Source organism: Gigantopelta aegis, chromosome 14 (assembly GCF_016097555.1).
Source record: "Gigantopelta aegis isolate Gae_Host chromosome 14, Gae_host_genome, whole genome shotgun sequence".
Taxonomy (NCBI): domain Eukaryota; kingdom Metazoa; phylum Mollusca; class Gastropoda; order Neomphalida; family Peltospiridae; genus Gigantopelta; species Gigantopelta aegis.
Genome location: NC_054712.1, coordinates 51,394,761 through 51,402,599, shown reverse-complemented (window position 1 = coordinate 51,402,599; position 7,839 = coordinate 51,394,761). Strand labels below are relative to the sequence as shown.

At 38.2% G+C, this 7,839-nt stretch overlaps 1 protein-coding gene across 1 annotated transcript in view; it reads right to left on the bottom strand.

The window, feature by feature from the left end:
- Window positions 1-3,918: 3,918 nt before the first annotated feature.
- The window catches only part of LOC121388553, a 35,139-nt gene continuing 31,218 nt past the window's right edge, over window positions 3,919-7,839 (bottom strand). The window contains exons 16-17 of the mRNA XM_041519933.1: window positions 6,403-6,486; window positions 3,919-4,764 (exon numbers count right to left, since the gene is read on the bottom strand). The gene's annotated coding sequence lies outside the window, so the exon portion shown is untranslated. The remainder of the gene's footprint in view (window positions 4,765-6,402; window positions 6,487-7,839) is intronic.

Sequence of the window (7,839 nt, the reverse complement as noted above, 5' to 3'; positions counted from 1 at the left end):
ATATTAAACGTAGCGTTGAAAAGATTACGTGGCTAAAAATACGCAGGGTGAACGTTTCTCTTCATCTAATCTCCGCAGTCACCAGCAGGTCTGCAGACATTTTATACACCTAACGATAGCTATAGATGCATTAAGTGACTTTGTTTCTGATTTATGTCTTCGTAGCCATAATTATATATCGAAATATCAAATTACAAATTGGATATAACGATTGTAATTGGTGTAATAAATTACTTTGCGAAACAGCTTATATATTTTATATTAAACGCATATTTTTTCATAAATATTATATTGCGTTATTTAGTAGGAGGATTCGCATGTGGTACTGACTTTAGTGCAGTGTTATACGTTGGACTGCTAAGGAGTGTGTTCAGGATAGGGTGCTTGAGCGTTATTTGGATATAAACACGAAGATCAGTTATTCATTCATAGAAGGTGTGAAGAAAATTCAAGTATATAGAAATTACATGTGATGTTGTTTTATGTTCATAGAAGTATCAATCGCAGGACCGATTTACACACGGCGTAGCGCATTAGCGTGAAGCCGTTCGTGTGTAGTCATGGAGAGAGATAGAGAGAGAGAGAGAGAGAGAGAGAGAGAGAGAGAGAGAGAGAGAGAGAGAGAGAGAGAGAGAGAGAGAGAGAGCGAGAGAGAGACTAAGAGACAGATAGGAAGACAAAGGGATAGAAAGACAGAGTGAGAGATAGACTAAAAGAAAGAGAGAGGAGAGAGACGCATAGAGAGAAACGTGAGACAGAGGCAGGGGAAGGACACACACACACACACACACACACACAGAGAGAGAGAGAGAGAGAGAGAGAGAGAGGAGGGGGGGGGGGACATGTTATATTTAACGACGCACTCAACACATTTTGTTTACGGTTATACGGCGCCGGACATATGGTTAAGGACCACACAGATATTGAGAGAGGAATCCCGCTGTGGCCACTTCATGGGCTACTCTTTTCGATTAGCAGCTAGGGATCTTTTGTATGCACCATCCCACAGACAGAATAGTACATACTACGGCCTTTGTTACACCAGTTGTGGAGCATAATGGGCCCACCGACGGGGATCTTTACTAGATCGATGGCACACCAGGCTAAAGCTGTACCATTGAGCTGCGTCCTGCCCCCCCAGATATACAGAGAGAAACAGATTGAGAATGACAGATACAGAGGTACAGAGACAAACAGAGAGAAAGAATATTCTAAGAACTAATTATTTGAACGATTTTCTTAATGGCTGTTTCATACACTTTAATAGCGAAGCTTGGTGAACTGAAAAACAAATCACCGTCTGCTAAGATCATACATGTAATGTCTTATTATAGAACTGCATCGCAGATTCTGTTATATGCCTGGTCAGGATTGCGCATGTCAATCCTTGATGTAATGGGTAATGCATTAAACAAAAACAAAAACGGTACATTGAATAATGGAAATCTCGAAATGTTTAACAAAAAAAAGAGAAGAGGAAACTGAATCTATGAAGGAAGAACGTGTATTTCCGCCAGCAAAAGGTCTCTAGGCTGTGGTAAATGATGATGGGCAAATCTGACGTAGTATTTAGTACACATGGACCGGCCTCGTGGTGTCGTGGTTAAGCCACTGGGCATATAAGGTTGGTAGGTACTGGGTTCGCATCCCGGTACTGGTTATCAACCAGATCGAGTTTTAACGACTCAATGGGTGTGTGTAAGACCGCCACACCCTCTTCTCTCTCAGTAACCACTAACAACTAACCCACTGTCCTGAACAGACAACCCAGATAGCTGAGGTGTGTCCTGGACAGACAGCCCACATAGTTGAGGTGTGTGCCCAGGACAGCGTGTTTGATCCTTAATTGGATATAATCACGAAACTAAATTGAAATGAAATGAGTAGACATGGGTTGTCTTGGGTTTTGTGTGGGGTTTTTTTTTTTTGGGGGGGGGGGGTTGGGGGAGACAAGGGGTGTGTGGAGGGTGATGTTTGTTATGTTTTTGTTTTCTTTTTGTTTTTGTTTTGTTTAGTTTCATTTACTGTTTTCTCTTAATGATTTTTAAATAGTTTTTGTGTCTTGTTTTGTGTGGACGTTTTTCGTTTTATTTGTGTGTTTTTTTGTTTGTGTGTATATGGGTTTTTTGGGGGGACTGTGGGGGGGGGGGTTTATGGGGTTTTCTTTCTTTTGTTTTGTATAGTTTTATTTGCTGTTTTCTCTTAATGATTTTTAAAATAGGTTTTTGTGTCTTATTTGTGGACGTTTTTCGTTTTATTTCCGTGGGGTTTTTTTTGGTATTTTTCTGTTTGTTTGTGTGTATGTGGGTTTTTTGTGGGTTTTTCTGTTTGTTTGTGTGTATGTGGGTTTTTTGTGTGTTTTTCTGTTTGTTTGTGTGTATGTGGATTTTTTGTGTGTTTTTCTGTTTGTCTGTGTGTATGTGGGGTTTTTGTGTGTTTTTCTGTTTGTTTGTGTGTATGTGGGTTTTATTTTAGGGTTTTGTTCATTCCTTTCTTGTTGGGTTTTTTTTTGCTGTTGTTTTTGGTTTGATTTTGTTGAGAATTTTTAGGGTGGGTAGGTTGTTGTTTCTTTGTTTTGCTTGTTTACTTATTTGATCGTCTGTTTGTTTTCTGGGTTATTTTTCCCTGGGGGCATGTTTTTTCCAGTCCCTGTTATGTAGGACTGGTCGGTTCGTATGGTTTACATAGCCTCCATGTCTGGTATGGCGGTATGATGTCTGGAACCACGTCGGTCAGTGCATTCCAAATATACTGAGTGACACGTAGCACATATACATTTTTAATACAACAAAGATGAATGGAGATCTGCAACTCTGGTTTGTCACGCCATGTTCTCCCATCACACAGAAACAGGATCGCTCGTGCATAGACTAGACATTCACTTACGCAAGCACACACGCAAGCACACACACACACACACACACACACACACACACACACACACACACACACACACACACACACAGACACATTCATATACATATACATATATATACAGGCCCGTAGCCAGGAGAGCGGGGGTCGTTTAGGCTTTTGGTGAGGCACGAAGTGCTTAAAGGGACATTTCTGAGTTTTCTGCATTGTAAGGTGTTTGCGACTAATAAAATATTTCTACCATTAAACTTACATATTAAATATGTTTTCTTGTTTAGAATATCAGTGTCTGTGTATTCAATGTGTTTCTGGTCGTCTTAATATTTGTAAGAAGCCTAAACTGGACTTTGTCTTCAAATAATTTCGTACGTACAAAAAAAATATTTTATGAAATAAGATAAAATTTAACCTAGTACAAATATTAGAACGATCAGAAACACGTTTAATATACAGCCACTAATATTTTATGCAGAAAAATATATTTGATATGTAATTACAATCGTTAAAAAGTCTCTGTTAGTCGATAACACCTTAAACATTACAGCAAACTCAGAAATGTCCCTTTAAGGGAGCCGGGGTTATATTGGGGAAAAAAGCCATACACCAATACACACATCAGTACATACATAAGTATGTCCATGCATGTGCATAAGTAAGTCCATACATGTATACATGCATACGTACACGTAGGTAATTGCATACATGTATAATATATATCTACATATAAACACGCACACAGAGATATATACATACACAGATGTGGTACGAGAGGTAATTTGTAAGAGAAAAAAAGGATGTTATCCGCTCTGCTAGTGTTTTTATATGTATGTATGTACTAGTTAAGCCAGGCATAACAGGGATATTCATACACCAATACACACAAATGTTATACATATATACATATATGCATACATACATACATACTTTTTAAAATTTCATCCAGTACGTTTCTTCATATATGTTATTTTCATGCTAAGATATTGTGATCATGTACATTTATATTTTATAAACCCGCAACCGAAATGAATGACAATTTTACCGTTCTCTTTTTGAAATATTTTAAATATTTTATTTTGCACAGCGAATCTGATACAAGTTGTTAGTTTCACTACAACAGTCACCAGCCTTACGTAGGCGGCTTTGTGAGAACAGGAGTAAAAATAGAAATGAAATGTAATATTTTTTTTTTTAAATGTCACATCGATGTAGTATTTAGCCAGCAGGTCACCGAGTGTTGAACACCGTGCACTTGATAAATGGCTGACGATGAGTGTTGGATGAGAAACCAGCTGCTGCCCACGATCCAATCACTTTGATTACCTCATTAATTTATATGCTGTGTTTTCGTCAAGTAAACACTCCTCCGCGAATAGCCACATTGTGTTTTCTCATAGAATGTTGGTTGGAATAGGAAAAAAACACGTCTATTTAGTCAGATCGATCCATCAACATTTTTGTTGTTGTTGTTGTTAATGGACGTTCATTTACAATCAGGACTTCAACACAGAAAAACAGAAAACACAGAAAATTAAAATAATAATAATAATAATAAAATAAAATTTGAAAAAAGAAAAAAAACATCACCCTCGCCAGTATTTTAAATCCTCTGTAGTTTTCAATTGTTCCACCAGTTTATAAAAATATATATTTCAGTTACGTGGCGCAATGTCATATTATGACATGTTAAATGTTAACTATTTAACAAACCCCATGTTCAGCAGGACCATGTATCCCACAGTTCATGGATTTTAACCAGATTGTTCAAGCCCTGTTCATTGTGTTTTCAGTTCAAGAGTGCTTGTCACGCACTGTTTGGAACTTGTCTATGAAGAAGCTGATACTCGAGAAGAAAACATCGGAGGACGTCTGGGGAGATTCTCCAAACAATACCTATAATAATAATAATAATAATAATAATAACAATACTAGGGATGGATAGATGGATGGACTTGTGGATGGGTGGGTGGATGGATTGATGAGTGGGTGGTGTATGGATGGATGGATGGATGGATGATGGGTGGATGTATGGATGTCTGGATGCATGGATGGATGGACGAGTGGGTGGATGTATAGATAAATGGATGGATGGATGGATGAGGGGATGGATGGATGAGTGGATGTATGGACGAATGGATGAATAGATGGATGAGTGGATGGATGAGTGAGTGGATGAATGGATAGATGGATGAGTGGATGTATAGATGAGTGAATTGATGGATGGATGAGTGAGCGAATGAATAGATGGATGCATAGGTGGATCTATGGATGAGTGGATTGATGGATGGATGGATTGATGGATGGATGGATGGATGATGAGTGGGTGGGTGGATGAGTGGATGGATTGATGGATGGATGAGTTGGTGGATGGATGAGTGGGTGGGTGGATGGATGGATGAGTGGGTGGGTGGATGGATGGATGCGTGGGTGGATGGATGAGTGGGTGGATGTATACATGAGTGGATGGATGGATGGATGAGTGGATAGGTGTATGGGTGAGTTGATGGATGGATGGATGAGTGGGTGGATATATCGATGGATGGATGATGAGTGTACTGATGGATGGATGAGTGGGTGGGTGGATGAATGAGTGGGTGGATGGATGAGTGGGTGGATTGATGGATGGATGGATGATGAGTGGACTGATGGATGAATGAGTGGGTGGGTGGATGAATGAGTGGGTGGATGGATGAGTGGATGGATGGATGGATGATGAGTGGGTGGATGGATGGATGAGTGGATGGATTGATGGATGGATGGATGGATGATAAGTGGGTGGATGGATGGATGGATGAGTGGATGGATTGACGGATGGATGAGTTGGTGGATGGACGAGTGGGTGGATGGGTGGATGGATGGATGAGTGAGTGGATGGATGAGTGGGTGGATGTATGCATGAGTGGATTGATGGATGGATGAGTGGATAGGTGTATGGGAGAGTTGATGGATGGATGGATGAGTGGGTGAATATATGGATGAGTGGATTGATGGATGGATGAGTGGGTGGATGGACGGATGGATGAGTGGGTGGGTGGGTGGATGGATGAGTGGGTGGATGTATACATGAGTGGATTGATGGATGGATGAGTGGATAGGAATATGGGTGAGTGGATTGATGGATGGATGAGTGGGTGGATGGATGAGCGGATCGATTAATGGATGGATAGATGGATGAATGAATGGATAGATGGACGGATGAGTGGGTGGGTGGATGGATGGGGAGATTGATTGATGGATGAATAGGTATATAGAAAGAAAGATGGATAGACAGATATATAGATAGACAGAGATGCAACAATACTAATAATTCCTACATAGACATACACATAAAAGATATATAAACACACATTTATACAAACTCAAAACCTCACACTGACACACACACACATACACACACAGAGAGAGAGAGAGGAGAGAGAGAGAGAGAGAGAGAGGGAGAGAGAGAGACACACACACAGAGAGAGAGAGAGACACACACACACACACACACACACACCACACACATACAGCCACACACACAAACACACTTACCAGAATTCTGTGATACAGGTCTAACAGTTTGCTACTTGATGTTTGTAGGTCAACAAGTTTTCGTTCATACTCAATCAGGAAATTCTGAAATAGTAAATGTTAGATCACCCTCAATTCATCGTAGTCCTTTAATAACGTACTTTTTATATGTACCCTTACAGACACAAAGTCTAGCTTTTATGAGATATAATCAACAATTATAGATTTTCTAATAATTAGGTATTTACTGAATTATCCTTTGAAAAAGCTATAAACGTTTTATCTCTAATAATTCAGCGGGAGACAGAGACAGAGCCCAGTGGTAAAGCGCTCACATGATATAACGGAGTAAAACTCAACAATTTCAATATGTTGTTATGTGGGAGTCGATTTTCATAACACTGTGATGCAATAGAATATAGATGAACGTGGTTTTAGATATCTGTATTGTTTGTTTAACATTTTTGAAAACATTAATATTGATATCCCTGATAAGAACTTACTATTTGATTATGTTGGCGCTGTACTATTGTATGCATCTGGAGTGTGTGGATTTCAAAAATCTCCTGGTACTGAACGTGTTCATTTGAAATATTTAAAATACATTTTATCACTTAAAAAGGCAACTTGTAATGCTGCTGTATATGGCGAACTGGGACATTCACAAATGAATGTGAAAAGGCAAGACAGGATAATTAAAAATTGGCTGAAAATAATTTCAAATAAAAACTCTATTATGTACCTAGTGTATGGTGTTTTAAGAAAAGATGCCGATGTGAACATATCGTATAACATGGTTTAAAGGGACATTCCTGAGTTTGCTGCAATATTTAAGATGTTATTGACTAACAGAGATTTTTTTAAAAGATTGTAATTAAATATCAAATATATTTTTCTGCATAAAATATTAGTGACTATATTTTAAACGCGCTTCTGATTGTTCTAATATTTGTTAGAGGTTAAATTTCATTTTATTTCCAAAAATATATTATTTGAAGACTAAATCCAGTTTGGGCTTCTTACAAATATTAAGACGACCAAACACACATTGAATATACAGACACGGATATTCTAAACAAGAAAATATATTTAATATGTAAGTTTAATCGTAGAAATATTTTATTAGTCGGATACATCTTACAATGCAGAAAACTCAGGAATGTCCCTTTACAACCGGCTTTACAGTGTAAAATGTTTGTTGAATAGGCTTGGGATGTCAGATCTGTGATTCAATGACAGTTTGATTGTACATTTTGTAATATGATAGTTATTGAAAATGAATACCATGTTGTATTAATACGTTCAATGTATCGTGATTTAAGTTTAAGGATGCACCATTTGCCCAAAATATAAAATAGTTGGCCAAATATGCAACAATTCTACCAAGTTTTCTCTTCCAATAATCAGAGAATTATAATAAATCTAGCTAAGTTTATACATTGTGCTATGCTTAAACGT